This window comes from Scyliorhinus torazame, chromosome 3 (assembly GCF_047496885.1).
Source record: "Scyliorhinus torazame isolate Kashiwa2021f chromosome 3, sScyTor2.1, whole genome shotgun sequence".
Classification (NCBI taxonomy): Eukaryota; Metazoa; Chordata; class Chondrichthyes; order Carcharhiniformes; family Scyliorhinidae; genus Scyliorhinus; species Scyliorhinus torazame.
In genome coordinates, this window is record NC_092709.1 from 81,935,092 (window position 1) to 81,952,727 (window position 17,636).

The window sequence follows — 17,636 nt, forward strand, 5'->3', positions numbered from 1 at the left end:
AGGGTGACGGCCGGCTTGCAGTCGCAGGTGGAGGAGTGCACCCGCGTCCAGGAGCTGGCAGTGGTGCCGGTCATGCGTGCCACCCAGGCCGACACCGCACGGGTGGCGTCCGCGGTGGAGGTAATGGGTGCGATGGTGTCAGACATGGGAAACAGTTTGCGAGGCCTGGGGCTTTCCGTGAAGGCGGTGTGTGTGGCCCAGGACATGGCTGCCCTCTCACAGGAGGCCATGAGCCAGACCCAGCGGCAGATGGCAGAGGCGCTCAACGCCGTGGCCCTGTCTCAGCAGGCCATCGCTGAGGGCATCGGCGTCATTGACCATGTTCTAGCCGGCGTTGCACAGTCGCAGACAGGGATGGGCAACTCCCTGAGCTCCATGGCTGCAAACCTGCAGACCCTTGTCGAGACCAGCACGGGCCTCCAGGACTGGCAGCGCCAGGTGTCGGAGGGGTGTCGGATGGCCAGTCCGTTCGCATCCCCTACCCATGTAGAGGCCCAGGGGCAATCGGGCACCCCAAGGGAGGAGAAGGTTCTGGGGCCCATCCCGGGTCCCCCTGTAGGGGAGGTCCCGGAACACCGCGACACCTCGGACTCCCCCCGCATCCGTCCCAGGTGCATCGGGTGGGCAATGGGCAGGACAGGCTGGCAGCTCGCCATCCCAGTCGCCCGGGCCGCAGCCTGGCCCATCTAGGCCAAGACGCCCCAGGAAACTGCCGCCAAAGGGATCCCGAGTCTGAGGGCAGGAATCGCAGGAGTCCACCTCTAGTTCTGCTGTACCATCTGGGGAACCACCTAGGCATAGTCAAAGGGCCCGTAAGGCCAAACAATTAGACACTGAGTAAGTTGGCATGGGTGCAGGGCACAGATGAGTTTTAGAGGCTAGGGCATGTGGATGCATTGTTTTTGTTATTAAAATCAATTTTACACCTACAGAAGCTGCCTTTGTTCTCTGTCCGAAGCGTGCGGGGGTGTCATGTACGTTGAGCGCAAGTGTGTGTGTGAGGGGTGGTCTTCCCCGAGCCTCCCTCACCAGCCCCCCGGGCAGAGGACGGGACCGTGCGCTGCAGTGTCACAGCCGCATGCAGGGATGGTCCGGGTGGATGGTGGTACTGTGGCCATAGGTCAGACATCGTCCAACGATGTGGAGCCAAGAGCTCATCGCAGAGCGGGTTGTCATCATCCTCCATGGCCTGCAATAGACACGCGTCCACCGGCAACTGTGTGAGCCCGGCTGTTATGCCGCAGGTGGACCTGCAATGGAGGGGTGGTGTGCATGCGGGTCGGGTGGGTGTGGTTGGGGGGTGGGGGGGGCGTGGGGGGGGGTGAGGGTGCTGGGTGGATGGGTGGGGGGTTGAGGGTGTTTGGGTGTTGCCATGGTGTGCGGTATGTGGCCATACTTGCCGATTCCCACGCCCCCTAGTCAGTGAAGCGGGCGGCTATCAGTCTGTCCTGTGCCCGCTGGCCCAGCCGGTAATGGTGGACAGCCACCCGCCCATGTCTAGCCCGTCTGCCCTGACCATTGCCCCCATCCCCCTCATCTGGGGAGGACTGCGCCTCTTTCTGCTGCTCCTCCACTCCGCCCTCCTCTGCCAGCGGAACATGGCCCCTCTGCTGGGCTATGTTGTGTAGGACGCAGCACACCACAATGATGCGGCCGACCCTATCTGACGGAAACTGGAGGGCGCCCCCTGAGAGGTCCAGGCACCTGAAACACATTTTGAGCACGTCAAAGCCTCTCTATCACTCCCCTTGTCGCTGCATGGGCATCATTGTAGCGGTTCTCCGCGTCATTCTGTGGCCTCCGTATAGGCGTCATCAGCCACGACCGCAATGGGTAACCCCTGTCGCCCAGCAACCAGCCCCTCAGACAGGGTTGGCATCCCTTGTACATGCCGGGGATGTAAGACCGCGACAACATGTATGAGTGATGTACACTTCCCGGGTACCGGGTGCAGACATGCAGGATAATCATGCGGTGATCGCAGACCACCTGGATGTTCATGGAATAGGTCCCCTTCCTATTGTTGATCACGGCCCTGTTATCTGCAGGTGGCCACACAGCGACGTGCATCCCATCGATCGCACCCTGGGCCATGGGAAATCCGGCCATGGCAGAGAAGCCCACGGCCCGGGCAGCGTGGCTGGCCCGGTCCACGGGGAAGCGGATGTAGCGGTGCGCCATGGCATATAGGGCATCTGTCACTGCCCGGATGCACCGGTGCACCAATGTCTGCGAGATGCCGCACAGGTCCCCACCTGGCGCCTGGAATGACCCTGTGGCATAAAGGTTCAGGGCCACCGTAACCTTGACGGACACGGGGAGAGGGTGAGCCACCGACAGCCCATCCCCATACCCCCCAGTGCCATGTGGTGCCAGGTGTGCCAGCAGGTGGCAGATGTGTGCCACGGTTTCCCGGCTCATCCGGAGTCTCCTCCTGCATTCCCGGTCCATGAGGTCCTGGTACGATAGCCAGGGCCGGTACAGACGGCGCCTCCTTGGGTGCCCCCGTTGCCGTGGTGCCGCGACGTTCTCCTCCCCCTCCTCGTGTTCCTCCTCCACTACGTGCTCCTCCTCCTCCTTGTCCTGTCGGGCGGGTGTCCCTCCAGCCTGGGCGGCTGCCGCCTGCCCCTCTGCGGCAGCCTGCGCCGCCTCTCTGGCACGCTCCTCCTCCTCCTCCAGGGCAACATGGAGAATAGCGGCTGCCGCCATGGCGGCCAACATCACTGGCTGATCAGAAAACATGACGGCCTGCGGATGGGGGGGGGGAAATGACGACATGTCATCATTGCCCGTACCCCCCCTCCCCCCAGCCAGGTGGCATGGACCACATGGGCGCAACTGTTGGAGGATGGCACCAGTCCAGGCGGACAAACCCCCTTGCCCTCGCACCTCCCATCCACGACACTCACCCCCCCCTCGCCGGCACTCATCCCCCGTCCCTCTCCCCGGCACTCACCCCCCCCGTCCCCCTACCTGGCATGCACCCCCACCATCCCCGGCACTCACCCCCTCTCCCGGCACTCACTCCCCTCCCCCCCAGCACTCACCCCCCCCCCCCCCCTCCCGTCCCCGGCACTCATCCCCCCCCCCCGACACTCACCCCCACCGTCCCCAGCACTCACCACCCCGTCTCCCTCGCCAGCACTCATCCCCCCGTCCCCCTCCCCGGCATGCACCCCCACCATCCCCGGCACGCACCCAAGAACAACAAAGAACAAAGAAATGTACAGCACAGGAACAGGCCCTTCAGCCCTCCAAGCCCGTGCCGACCATGCTGCCCGACTAAACTACAATCTTCTACACTTCCTGGGTCCGTATCCTTCTATTCCCATCCTATTCATATATTTGTGAAGATGCCCCTTAAATGTCCCTATCGTCCCTGCTTCCACTACCTCCTCCGGTAGCGAGTTCCAGGCACCCACTACCCTCTGCGTAAAAAACTTGCCTCGTACATCTACTCTAAACCTTGCCCCTCTCACCTTAAACCTATGCCCCCTAGTAATTGACCCCTCTACCCTGGGGAAAAGCCTCTGACTATCCACTCTGTCTATGCCCCTCATAATTTTATATACCTCTATCAGGTCTCCCCTCAACCTCCTTCGTTCCAGTGAGAACAAACCGAGTTTATTCAATCGCTCCTCATAGCTAATGCCCTCCATACCAGGCAACATTCTGGTAAATCTCTTCTGCACCCTCTCTAAAGCCTCCACATCCTTCTGGTAGTGTGGCGACGAGAATTGAACACTATACTCCAAGTGTGGCCTAACTAAGGTTCTATACAGCTGCAACATGACTTGCCAATTCTTATACTCAATGCCCCGGCCAATGAAGGCAAGCATGCCGTATGCCTTCTTGACTACCTTCTCCCCCTGTGTTGCCCCTTTCAATGACCTGTGGACCTGTACTCCTAGATCTCTTTGACTTTCAATACTCTTGAGGGTTCTACCATTCACTGTATATTCCCTACCTGCATTAGACCTTCCAAAATGCATTATCTCACATTTGTCCGGATTAAACTCCATCGCCATCTCTCCGCCCAAGTCTCCAGACAATCTAAATCCTGCTGTATCCTCCGACAGTCCTCATCGCTATCCGCAATTCCACCAACCTTTGTGTCGTCTGCAAACTTACTAATCAGACCAGTTACATTTTCCTCCAAATCATTTATATATACTACAAAGAGCAAAGGTCCCAGCACTGATCCCTGTGGAACACCACTGGTCACAGCCCTCCAATTAGAAAAGCATCCCTCCATTGCTACTCTCTGCCTTCTATGGCCTAGCCAGTTCTGTATCCACCTTGCCAGCTCACCCCTGATCCCGTGTGACTTCATCTTTTGTACTACCCCCACCATCCCCGGCACTCATCCCCCGGCACGCACCCCCACCGTCCCCGGCACTCAACCTCCATCCCCGGCACTCACCCCCCTCCCCGGCACTCCCCCGAAGCCCACCCCCCCGCCGCACACACAGCCACACACACGTCTCCCCCACACACAGACTGTGGCCATGCCATCACCTCTCCTGCGGCCACCCCCTAGGCTGTGACCTACCTCCACGCTGGATGGCGTCAACCATCAGCACTGGTTGACGCCGTTCAAAAGGTGTTTTGATTTACTTCGGCCCATCCGGACGGGAGAAAATGGGCAGCCCCGGAGTCCATTGTCTCGCTCCCGCCCCTGCCATTCTCCGAGGCGGGCGGCGCGATTGACGGCGCCCCGACTTTTCACCCTTCGGAGAATTCGGCGGGCGGCAGGGATGAGATTTACGCCACACCCCAGCGATTCTCCGACCTGGTGGGGGGTCGGAGAATCGCGCCCTAGCTCTTTTCAAAACTGAAAATTAAAAGCCTGCAAAACTAAACCGCAAAATGGCTGATCTGACCTCATCCCCACCCACTCTCTGACATCACACTTTTCTTAAAGGTACATTGCTGAAACAGCCATGTCTTAAAAGTACTCTCACATGATACCTCCCCCCAAGAAAAAAAAATAAACCATTAACTTCAAGATGGTTTCATTTTTCACTTTTGCACCGTCCACTAAGAAATGTACACAGCAAATATACCTTTTCGTTTTTTTAAAAAACAACACATGCAAACAGGTATAATAATATAGTCCATTTTCTTTGTTCTTCTTCCTCCAATCGAAATCCTTCTCGATTGACAGTCTCTTTGAACAAAGTCTCTGCACGATCCATCAATTCTTCTACTCCTCGGCATTTCTCTTTAGAATCAGATACTTTAGTTCAATCTGACCACAGAGTCCCTTGCAATTCTCCAATACAGGAACATTGGTGATCACAGCTTTCAGGCAGTCAAATGCCTGTTGAAAGTCCGCTGTCCATTGACATGTTTTAGGTTTCTTTAGCAAGTCCATCAGGGGAGTAATCACGCCACAAAACCTTTGCACAAAGGTTCGATCAAATTCATTCATGTTAAGAGATCGCATTGCCTCCCTTCGTCTTGAGGGTATCGGAAACTCCTCAAGGAAAGTGATTCAGGCTTCTCCAAATTCACTTTCGGCTAGGTTCATCACCAAACCCGCCACCTGAAGTCGATCGAAGAACTCCATACGATGGTTTAAAAGTTCTTTCCATGTCTGGAAGTTGGAAATAAAAGCACATTGTCCCACTTTCTCCATGAAATCCTTCAATGGTGAGACAGGATAAGAGTCCGTTCTTCTAACTGCAGTCACCTTTCTATGGGCCACACACAACCGTTGGGTACCATCTGGTCTAGGTACTGTCACTATGGGTGAGCTCCATTGGCTGCAACCCACTTCAATTATGCCATTTTTAAGCATACTCTCAATCTCTTTGTTAACCTGTGCCAATTTTAATGGATTAAGTCTATATGGATATTGTTTGATAGGAACAGCATTTCCCACATGTACATCATGTATAGCCATTTTAGTACTTCCCAATTTATCTCTACAAACTTGCCCATGTGATATCAATAACTCTTTCAGGTCAGTTCGTTTTTCCTCTGGAAGGTAACTTAACAATTCATCCCAATTTTTAAGAACATCCTCATTTTCCAATTTAATTTGAGGTCTGTCAAATTCACAGTCATCTGGATTTGGTTCATCACTTTGAGTTAGAATCATTAAAACCTCCTTTAAAAAATTTTTAAAACCTTCTTCCCTTTCAAAGTACCTTTTAAGCATATTCGCATGACACACTCGGTGAGTGTTCCTTCTATCTGGAGTTTTTAACCACATAATTGACCTCACTTAATTTCCTTTCAATCCGATATGGTCCACAAAACCTAGCTTTTAAAGGCTCCCCTACCACTGGTAACAACACTAAAACTTTATCCCCATTGACAAAACTACGAACTTTGGATTTCTTGTCCGCTACCCGTTTCAACACATTTTGTGCAACTTTCAAATGTTGTCTAGCCAATTCACCTGCTCTATTTAATCGTTCCCTAAAATTTGACACGTAATCCAATAGTGTAATTTCCGATTTCTCACCCACCAATTTTTCCTTAATCAATTTAAGTGGTCCTCTTACCTCATGACCCAAAATTAGTTCAAAAGGACTGAACTTGGTTGACTCATTAGATGCATCCCTAATTGTAAACAATACGAATGGGATTCCTTTATCCCAATCCTCCAGATAATCTTGACAATACGCCCTCAACAGTCTCTTTAATGGTCTGATGCTACCTTTCTAACACTCCCTGTGATTCTGGATGGTATGCAGTTGATTTAAATTGTTTTATTCCTAACCTATCCATAACTTCTTTGAATAACTTTGAAGTAAAATTTGTTCCTTGATCCGATTGAATTTCTGTGGGTAGTCCATGTCTACTAAAGAATTTAAGTAACTCCTCCACAATCCTTTTAGCTGCAATATTACGTACTGGAATGGACTCTGGAACCCTAGTAGACATATCCATTACAGTCAAAAGATATTGATTCCCACTTTTTGTTTTAGGAAGCGGTCCTACACAATCGATTAGGACCCTTGTAAAAGGTTCCTCATTGCTGGAATGGGTATTAAGGGGGCTGGTTTTATCACTGCTTGAGGTTTCCCTATCACTTGACATGTGTGACATGATTGACAAAATTTAACTACATCTTTATGGAGTCCAGGCCAATAAAAATGTTTCTGGATTTTAGCTTGAGTTTTCCTTATTCCCAAATGACCTCGCACTGGTACCTCATGTGCAACTTGCAACACCTCCTGTCTATACCCTACCGGCAATACTACTTGATGAACTTCTGCCCACTTTTCATCCGCCTGCATATGTACAGGTCTCCATTTTCTCATCAAGACATATTTTTACAGTAATAACACTCTAGTATACTCTCAGATTCCTCTTCCGTATATGCTTTCTGATATATCCGTTTTATTTCTACATCTTTCTGTTGGAACTCCGCCAATTTTCCTGAACTAAAAATATCCACCTCATCCTTCGCCTGTTCTTGTTCTTTTTCAACCATCTGATCAAAAATCGTTTCTGATAATTGCACTTCAACTTCATCTTCACGCTTTGATTTCTCCTCTTGTCTTAACCTGTGACTTTGCAACCTTATTACGACACAATCCGGAAATATCCGAGGATATTCGTCCTTCAACACTTCAGTTGACTGATTTTCCAATGGCTTATCAACCACAGTAGGCATCACTCCCACCTGCGATCCAGCTATATCATTACCCAAGATAAACTGTATTCCTGGACAAGATAGTTTATCTATTACTCCTACCACCACTTCACCACTCTTCACTGGACTTTCCAACCTTACCTTATATAATGGAATGCTACTCCTCTCACCCTGAATTCCACATATCACCACATTTTCTGGCAACATTCTTCCCAAACTACATAATTCCTCATCTCTTACCATTAAAGATTGACTATCCCCTGTATCTCTTAAAATTGTGACTTCTTTACCTGCTCTTCCTGATACACATGTGTCAGCATCAACGGGGCCGAGGTGGAGATGGTTAGCAGTTTCAAATTCCTAGGGGTGCACATCTCCAAAAATCTGTCCTGGTCCACCCACGTCAACGCTACCACCAAGAAAGCACAACAGCGCCTATACTTCCTCAGGAAACTAAGGAAATTCGGCATGTCCACATTGACTCTTACCAACTTTTACAGATGCACCACAGAAAGCATCCTATCAGGCTGCGTCACAGCCTGGTATAGCAACTGCTCGGCCCAGGACCGCAAGAAACTTCAGAGAGTCGTGAACACCGCCCAGTCCATCACACGAACCTGCCTCCCATCCATTGACTCCATCTACACCTCCCGCTGCCTCGGGAAAGCGGGCAGTATAATCAAAGATCCCTCCCACCCGGCTTACTCACTTTTCCAACTTCTTCCATCGGGCAGGAGATACAGAAGTCTGAAAACACACACGAACAGACTCAGAAACAACTTCTTCCCCACTGTCACCAGACTCCTAAATGACCCTCTTATGGACTGATTTCATTAACACTACACCCTGTATGCTTCATCCGATGCCAGTGCTTATGTAGTTACATTGTATATGTTGTGTTGCCCTGTTATGTATTTTCTTTTATTCCCTTTTCTTCTCATGTACTTAATGATCTGTTGAGCTGCTTGCAGAAAAATACTTTTCACTGTACCTCGGTACACGTGACAATAAACAAATCCAATCCAATCCAATTTTACCCACACAAGTAAATTCTTTAAAAACACCTAGCACCTTCTTAACAATTACTTTTTGAACAGGCTGTACAATCGTTTGCACCTCCTTCGCTTTCATTTGGCTTTCCTTTACCACTCTAACAAACCCCACTGTCTTATCCAGTTTTACCACATCAGCCTTCCCAGTGCTTTTCTTCAACCATCAACACTGTGACTTTACATGGCCTAGTTTATTACAGTGGAAATATCCGAAACTTTTCATTTATTTTCCATAATCCTGGATTTCTTTTTTAATCTGAGGTACACTCTCTTTATTGTCTCCCATCAGATCACCTTTACCTTTACCACTTGAGTATTTCTCATGTCCCCAGTTTCTATCCCTCACCGGCTGAAACTGATGTCGGAAACCAATCTTTGATTTATGAACTAATTCATAATCATCTGCCATTTCCGCTTCTAATCTCGCAGTTTTAACCCTCTGTTCTTCCACATGAGTTCTCACTACATCAGGAATTGAATTTTTAAACTCCTCCAAAAGTAGACTTTCTCTGAAAGCTTCATACGTTTGGTCTATTTTCAAAGCCCTTATCCACCTATCAAAATTACTCTGTTTGAGCCTTTCAAACTCCATGTATGTTTGACCAAATTATTTCCTGAAATGTCTAAACCTTTGTCTGTAAGCTTCAGGCACGAGCTCATATGCACTTAAGATGGATTTTTTCACCTCCTCATACGTTCCAGATACCTCCTCCGGTAGTGATGCAAACACTTCACTAGCTCTACCTACCATCTTTGTTTGAATCAGTTACACCCACATGTCCTGTGGCCATTTCATTTGTTTAGCTACCTTCTAAATGAAATGAAAAAGGCTTCCACTTCCTTCTCGTCAAACCTTGGCAATGCTTGGACATATTTAAATAGATTCCCACCAACCCTTCGACTATGACGCTCTTTCTCACTATCCTCATCACTATCATCCAACTGTACGTTTCCCTTTACATCTGCCAATTTTAACTGATTGTCATGTTTCATGGCCATTTTCTGAAGTTCAAACTCCCTCTCTTTATCTTGTTCCCTGATCTGTATCGCCCTTTCTTTTTCTTTTTGTTCTGCTAGGGCTATTCTTTCTTTTCTCCTTTCTTCTCGCCCCTTTTCTTTTTCATCTCTCTCTTTCTCTTTCTAGTTCCTCTCTCTCTCTTTCTCTTTCTTTTTCCTCTCTCTTTCTTTCTCCTCTCTCTCACTCTCGTTTGCCAACTGCTTTAATTCTTTCTCATGTTCCATTTGTTTAATTAGCAACTGAATTTTTGCCATTTCCAATGAGTCAAACTCTATCTCAGGCAACTTTAAATGCTTAACCACCGCCATAATTACCTCACCTTTTCGCATTTTGTCAGGTAATGTTAACTGCAATGTTCTTGCCAAATCTAACAGACTGCTTTACGTTTCTGTCCGTAAAGTACTACATGTGACATTCTCCACCCCCAAAAACTTCTGAGCCTCTGAAAGAGCCATTGTTCACACCACTCTCCCCACTTAAACTAAAATACCACACCGGAAAAGCAACAATCCTTCACTGTCTTTAAGTTCACAAGAGCCAATCCAATAGATAGACTTTTATCCTGGACGAGCCCCCAATTGTTATGGGCGAGGCTTTTCAGAACCCCAAAATGTATCATGGAGTTGAACCAACCTCTCCCTTTAATGGATTTGTTGCTTTTCCTTGCACAAGGCTTGTTCCCTCGGTGTGGTATTTCAATTATGGACATGTGGGTTTTTAAACACAAAACACTGTTTCTTCCATGAACTCAACTTAACATCTTAAATAAACATTGGATCTCTTAATACCCCGTACTTCAAAGATAACTCAGAAAATATTGTAACAGTAAATAATTCCTTAAAATGTTCCTTCAAACTTCCAAGAGACTTAACACCTTTAAACAAAATCACATCAGGTTAAAGGCTTTACAATTATGAGTTTAAATCACCCAAATGATCCAGAGATGGTCTTTTATGGCAGACATCACAGCTCACTGCAAAACACAGACACACACCAGCTGTTTTCAACCAGCTGAAACTAAAAACCTATAAAACTAAACTGCAAAATGGCTGACCTGACCTCAGCCCCACCCACTCTCTGTCATCACTGTTTTCTTAAAGGTACATTGCTTAAACATCCATGTCTTAAAAGTACTCTCACATGACAGATTGCACCCCTATAGTTAGATTCACGCTGGACAAAGGCATCTGTATGTGTGGTGGTGGAAGTTCCACCTGTGTTTCTATTGTGTTTAGTGAGGGCGACAGCATGAAGAACAAATTGGTGGTTGCTTAGCAACTGAGGTCTTATAAGGAGGGGAAGCTTTTAAGTTTTAGTGGAGCTAATTTGATTGTAGTTGGAGATAGCTTGTGAGAGAGAAGGCAGCTCTTCTAAAAGCTGTTGGGTTTTGAAGGCTAAAGATGGAACATACTATGAAGAGAAAGAGAAAATGCTGGAAAATCTCAGCAGGTCTGGCAGCATCTGCAGGGAGAGAAAAGAGCTAACGTTTCGAGTCAAATGACTCTTTGTCAAAGCTTTGCCGGTAGTCTGAAGTCTATCTTGTGAAGAAAACTAGAGAAATGAAGGGCTGTTTCCAAGAAGTCTGAAGTTAAGTGACCAGAGACCAAGGAATTGTTCAGAAGAATTCAAGAGTAATCAAAGTGCTCTGAGCTGAAGAGATACTTGCAGTAACCAGATTTAAAGTGGGAAGCAGTATCCAAAGGTAAAACAAATTCCTGATGCCATTTTAATATAATACAATCTAGAACCAAGAGTTAAACAATTGCGAGCAGTTTGCACAGTCGTCAAGACAAAGCAATCCTAATAGGGTTGGTGTAAAATCCTGGACTGGATTCATTGTGTAAAAGTGTCATTTTACTGAGACCATTGTAGATTAAGATGTACTTTGTAATCCGTGTTAATCCTAAAACCTATGTGTAATTTTTAAATTGAGGGGCGAGAAAAGGCGTAATGTATCATAATCCAATTTTTTCACGTTTAATAAATGTTTTTTTCCTTGTTGTTAAGACTAATTAGCGATATTGTGCTTCTGTTCCTCCACGGTTTATTTAAAAAAAAAGTTTTGAGCCAGCATTCCATTCTGGGATCTTCCCATCCCGTTCTAACATCAACTGGAATCGTCACAACTGGAATTACATTGGATTTCTGAAATCTGGATCATGTAAATTGGAATGTATCGGGTTCCCTAACATTAATTTCTGACAGTCCATTGAATATTGTAACTATCCTAATGGGACTCCACCAACAATTACCTCCTATTTTTATTATTCATGTTGTTTTGCACAATCTATTTTCAGGTCCGGAAGTCTAAACTGCTTTAAGCTTCAAAAGCAACATTTCGGTCTATATATACATATATATATTTAAATTTACTTGATATTCCATTTGCATCCATGCTAAATAATCATGTAATCAGAATTGTACCTAATTACGCTGGATTAAAAATCACTCAGTACCTGGGACAAGCCACAAGCCTTTTAACAATCAAAAGCTATTTTCAAAGGAATGTCATGGATGTCAATGTTAAAATTAAATAAAATTGCAAACGAAACAACAACTGTTTAATTTCTGTTCAGCTGGCTGCCAAGAAAGGATTTGTTGCAATTATTCCAGTTTTGGAATCCCATTTGCTGTGGGATTAGTCACCAGGCAACAGAAATCCAACTCGTTTGGACACAAAACACCATGTGGGAAACCAGAGTACAATTTTCTGAAAAAATGTCCAAAATGGGTGCCTGTGATTTCAATTTCTGCCCTAATGTTACAACTGAAGAAAGATTTGGAGCTGAACTGTAGCAGCATTGATATAAGGCTCTGTACTGACGATCATTCTTCACAGATATTTTCATTCTGTCACATCGTCGCAATTGTTCCTCTCAGAAAGCCAGTCACCGTATTTCACATTGACCTGGATATTATAGTTTTATTTCATTTTGAACTCATATATTCACTGATTGTTCTGTCTCCTTCAAGCTTCTGGCATCCAATTCAGTATCAGCCGAAAGGAATAAAAACAAAGACTAGTGGAATGACTCTGCAGGTGAGGGAGCATCTGTGGAAAGAGGGACAGAGCTCACAGGTGATCCTGTTGTTAACTCGATTAAAATGGTGCCGACTGGTCACCTTCCTGAAGCATTAACTCTGTTTCCCACTCCCCAGATTCTGCCTATGTCGCTGAGTACTTTGCTGTTTCTTCAGTCCTGATTTCAGAGCCTGAGGGCGGGATTCTCCGATTGTCGACTCCGAAATCGCATTCGGCAATTGGGCAAAGAATCCCTTTTCACGCCGAAATCAGGGGCGATACCTGTCTTCGGCTGCTCCGCCCCTCCAAAACAGCATCATCAGTGAGCACGCCGTTGGGACAGCCTCAGGACATCACCTGAAGGCCGTCCGCCAATGTCCCGTCCCCGATGGGCCGACTTCCAGACGGCGTGGATCACTTGTGGTATGAGGTTTCGTCAACCTCACTGGGTGGCTGCGGATTGTGTCCAGCGCCACCACAGTTGGGGGTGGGGGGGGGGGGGTGCTGTTCCGCTGGCCGGGGGGGGCTTCGGCGGGGGCTTGGGGTACTGGTAGGGGGTGTCCGGGGGTGGCGAGGGGGGTTAAAGAGGGGAACTATCTGACAGGCCGGGTCTGCCTGCGGCCGGCGCATGTTGTACGGCGCTACTGTTGCAGGTCGCCGCCGCGCACAAGCATGGCCGCAGACTCGGCAATTCACCGGTCGTTTCTGTCAGGAACGCTGGGGGTTTTATGTGGCACGGCTGCTAGCCCCCCACCGGACGGAGCATCGGTGCAGGGGCGGCGCCGACTTTTCCATTGTCAAACTAGACACATGCTCTGGACATAGCCTTAAAATCGGAGAATCAAGACCTGAGTTTTGCTCGTACACGGCGAGCTCAGAAATGGATACGGAATGCACTCCCAGGCGGATCGGCCCCGGAACGCCAAATAATGGGCAGCTAGTGTGAAACGCAGGAAGAGAGCAGGCACGGAGAAAAGGGAAGGCGGGGGCTGGCGCTTCCAGTGGGCGCTCTCAAGGCAGGCAACTGCTGTGTTAGCTGTCTCCGGGGGCTGCAGACCTCGGCAAATTAAATCCCAACAAAAAAGCGCAGCAAACTTTGTCTAGGCTGACAACAGGGCCATCATTCTCCGACCCCCCGCCGGGTTGGCGGGCCCCCCCGCTCGATTCTCCGGGCCGGATGGGCCGAAGTCCCGCCGATAAATTGCCTGTCCCGCCGGCGTGGATTAAACCACCTTTTGAACGGCGGGACAAGGCGGCGTGGGCGGGCTCTGGGGTCCTGAGGGGGGTGCGGGGCGATCTGGCCCTGGGGGGGTGCCCCCACGGTGGCCTGGCCCGCGATCGGGCCCACCGATTCGCGGGCGGGCCTGTGCCGTGGGGGCACTCTTTCCCTTCCGCCTCCGCCACGGTCTCCACCATGGCGGAGGCGGAAGAGACTCCCTCCACTGCCATGCGTGGGAAACTGTCAGCGGCCGCTGACGCTCCCGCGCATGCGCCGCCCGGGGATGTCATTTCCGCGCCAGCTGGTGGGGCAACAAAGGCCGTTTCCGCCAGCTGGCGGGGCGGAAATTCCTCCGTCGCCGGCCTAGCCCCTCAATGTTGGGGCGCGGCCCCCAAAGATGCGGAGCATTCCGCACCTTTGGGGCGGCACAATGCCCGTCTGATTGGCGCCGTTTTGGGCGCCAGTCGGCGGACATCGCGCCGTTTCGGGAGAATTTCGCCCCAGAACTCAGAAAGCCTCAGTCCCCAGATACATTAAAAAAATTTTACTTCACCCCAGACCTTTCATCCTACCCCGGATCGAGATTGTAGCTAAAAAGTTAAGGCCACCTGGCCAATTGGCCCACCCACCAACCCTAAAAGTAGAGTGGCCATGTAAAATCAATTTAAATTGACTCATTAATGGGATTAATTGCCTGTTCAGTTATTGCAGGTGCACTTCTGTCTCTCACACGTGCCAGCCAACTGAAATATCGTGCGCATGCTCATGACCTCTTGCATAATTTCATGTGCTTCTGGGTTGGCCAGGTGCCCGCCCGAACATCTTAAAGTTCTGGACAGATTTCCAGCATTTGCAGTATTTTGCTTCTGTATCAGCCGAAAGGAATGGCAGGCATATTTTCGCAAGATGCAAAAGCAAGCTCTTGAAATCTGCTGGAATAACCGGGGTGAATTTCATCTTCTACCCATTGGGCAGAAAACGTAGGCAGCCGACCACCTGTCCATTGTAGAAAACCAAGTTTTCATCTCTGGAATGAAAATGAAAACAGCTTTTACAATGGCCTGGTTGTCTGCTCGGCCTGATTATTTACTGCCCAGGCAGGAGCAGGTTAAAATTGCCTCCAATATCTCACAACACTAATCTCAAGAGTATGGTGGGGGTCACGTGATGTGAGCACGGGAGCGGCTGCGTTTTCGTGAACTCCAGCTCTGCTCAACTTTTAATATGTCTCTTTGTCTTTGTGCACATTTTGGGTGCTATTCTCCCACCCCACGCCGGGTGGGAGAATCGCCGGGGCGCCGCGCGAATCGCGCCACGCCGCCCCGACCCCCGCACGTGATTCTCCCACCCCCCCAGAAACCAGCGGCGCGCGATTCGCACCGGGCCGCTCGGAGAACCGGCGAGCGGCGATTCTCCGGCCGGATGGGCTAAGCGGCCGCTACGACACGAAAGGTTCCCGCTGGCGCCGTCCACCCCTGGTCGCTGCCGGCGGGAACTCTGCGGGAACGCTGGGGGGGGGGGGGGGGGGCGGTCTGCGGGGGAGGGAGGGGGGCTCCTTCACCGGGGTGGCCTCCGATGGGGTCTGGCCCGCGATCGGGGCCCACCGATCGGTGGGCCGGCTTCTCTCCCCTCCCCCCCCCCCCCCGGGCCTACCTCCTTCCGCGCACAGCCCCAGAACACCGGCTCCATGTTGGTGAGGGGCCGGCGTGCGTAAGACGTTCCCCGCGCGTGCGCAGGATGGTGCGGCCCAACTGCGCATGTACAGGATTGGGCTGCCCCAACTGCGCATGCGCGGGTTGGCGTGGCGCCCATTTGATGCCCCGTAAAGACGCTGAAGCGGCCTGAACCGCTCCAGCACCGTGCTGGCCCCCTATAGGGGCCAGAATAGGTCATGCCCGGGCCCTGTTTGCGCCATCATGAAATGCGACGGCGTTCACGACGGCGCGAACACTTGGCCTCAATATTGGAGAATCGCCCCCTTCATTTTTGTCTTTTCTTGGTTTGCATGGTTTATAGTACATCCTGAGAATTCTTAGTCAGTGTTTCTGCATGCTTGAGCTGAATTAGAATGTTTAAGTCCTTGCTTGCTTGTGGTGGCTGGAAGGAGTTGGGGCGGGACCCCGCCTTTAGTGGCATCGTTTCCATCCTGATGGTTGGGAGTGCATCGACAGATGATGGCTTCCAAGGAAGATGCTGTTTTGTCTGAGGATCGTGGCTCGGAGGTAGAGGTTGTCAAGGCTCAATTCCAACAGTTGCATCGTGTTTTATGGAGGCACATGAGGAGGGTCTTGCTTTCGAGAAATTCGATGAAGTACATTGAATCCTATCTTCAAGGCTGTTGGTTGGTGTGGCCTTCTGACCACTGGTCCTGTGTTATCCTGTTCCAGATGTTGGTCTTGAGTGGTTGGGGTGACCGAAGCGGTAGAGTCAGCCCCCGGCCAGAGCCTGGGTTGCTGACCGCCTTCTTCTGGTGATACGGCTGATGGAAGTAATGGTGCCTCGTGCTTCAATCGTTGGAATCTTTGAGAGATCCTGAAGAGTGTTTATTGATCCTGATGATACCTCATCCGTGATTTTGGCTTTTGCCATCTGAAGAATTCTTTATCCTGAGGACTGCCTTGCAGTTCTACACCTTGGACTTTGCTCTCTGTTGATCATATTGTCTGCTTGATGTTGTCAATTGTTTCTTTTTACAGCAAAGTAAATTATGTCAGTTGTGACAGCCTTTACCATTGGCTATCCTTATTTAAAAGTTCATATCATGTTCAGCCAAATGTTAAATGTGTGATTTGTGCACAGTCTTTATCCTAAATGTTTTTGGCCCTTATATTGTCTGACAATCCTTGTGGTGGAGGGAGGGGGTGCTTTTCATTGTCTCCCCACTGTCTCGCTTTGAAGGAAAATGAGTGGAGTCGGAGCAGGGTGAAAAGTGAAGGGTTGGAGTTGGTAAGGTTAGTTTGTCCCCGCTGTGATTGAGGAAGGATCCCCAGTTAGAGCTAATCTGTTTTAGTTTTTTTCTTACTTTTATTCTTTTAATTTGGATCAGAGCATCCATGTTTTTTTTTCTCATAGTTAACCTTACTCTTAAACATGGGTTTCCTGGTGCTGGGGGAGAGACGGGCTGAACCACCCCCCTTCAACGTCAGGGGGGTACCCTGACGGCTCCCTCTTCTCTGAGATGGAGTCTCCCCCCCCCCTTTCTGGCTTTGATCTGATGATACCCTTGTGGATATCAGTAATTCCTCCTTATGTCTGGGGTTCTCGGGTATTCTTTTACCTCTGTTATTTTTCTTTGAAGCTATGGGTATGGTGTAGCTCTGTGCCGATGACTGTATCATGCTTTGGTGCAGTCAGATCTTGGTTCCGTGGAGAGACATGTTGGGGATTTTGCCCACAAGTGATCCGATCTTATTTATTCCTGTGCTCCTTATGACTTCTGTTATGTCCTGTACCAATTTTGCATTGATGCCAATGACATTCTTCTCTTTTGATGCGATAATTATTAAAATGTGAAAAGTCAGTAAAAATACATTTCAGAACAAATATATGCTCTGGGTGATTTTGGGGCAATAGAAAACTTCCCTAGCCACTGTGCTGCCTTGCTGACCAAACAACCTGAATTTTAACCTATCAACCGGGATCCTGCACTGTAAACACTCACGGGAACATCTGGAAGGGATGTCAGCTGCACTCCTCAGATTCACGGGAACATC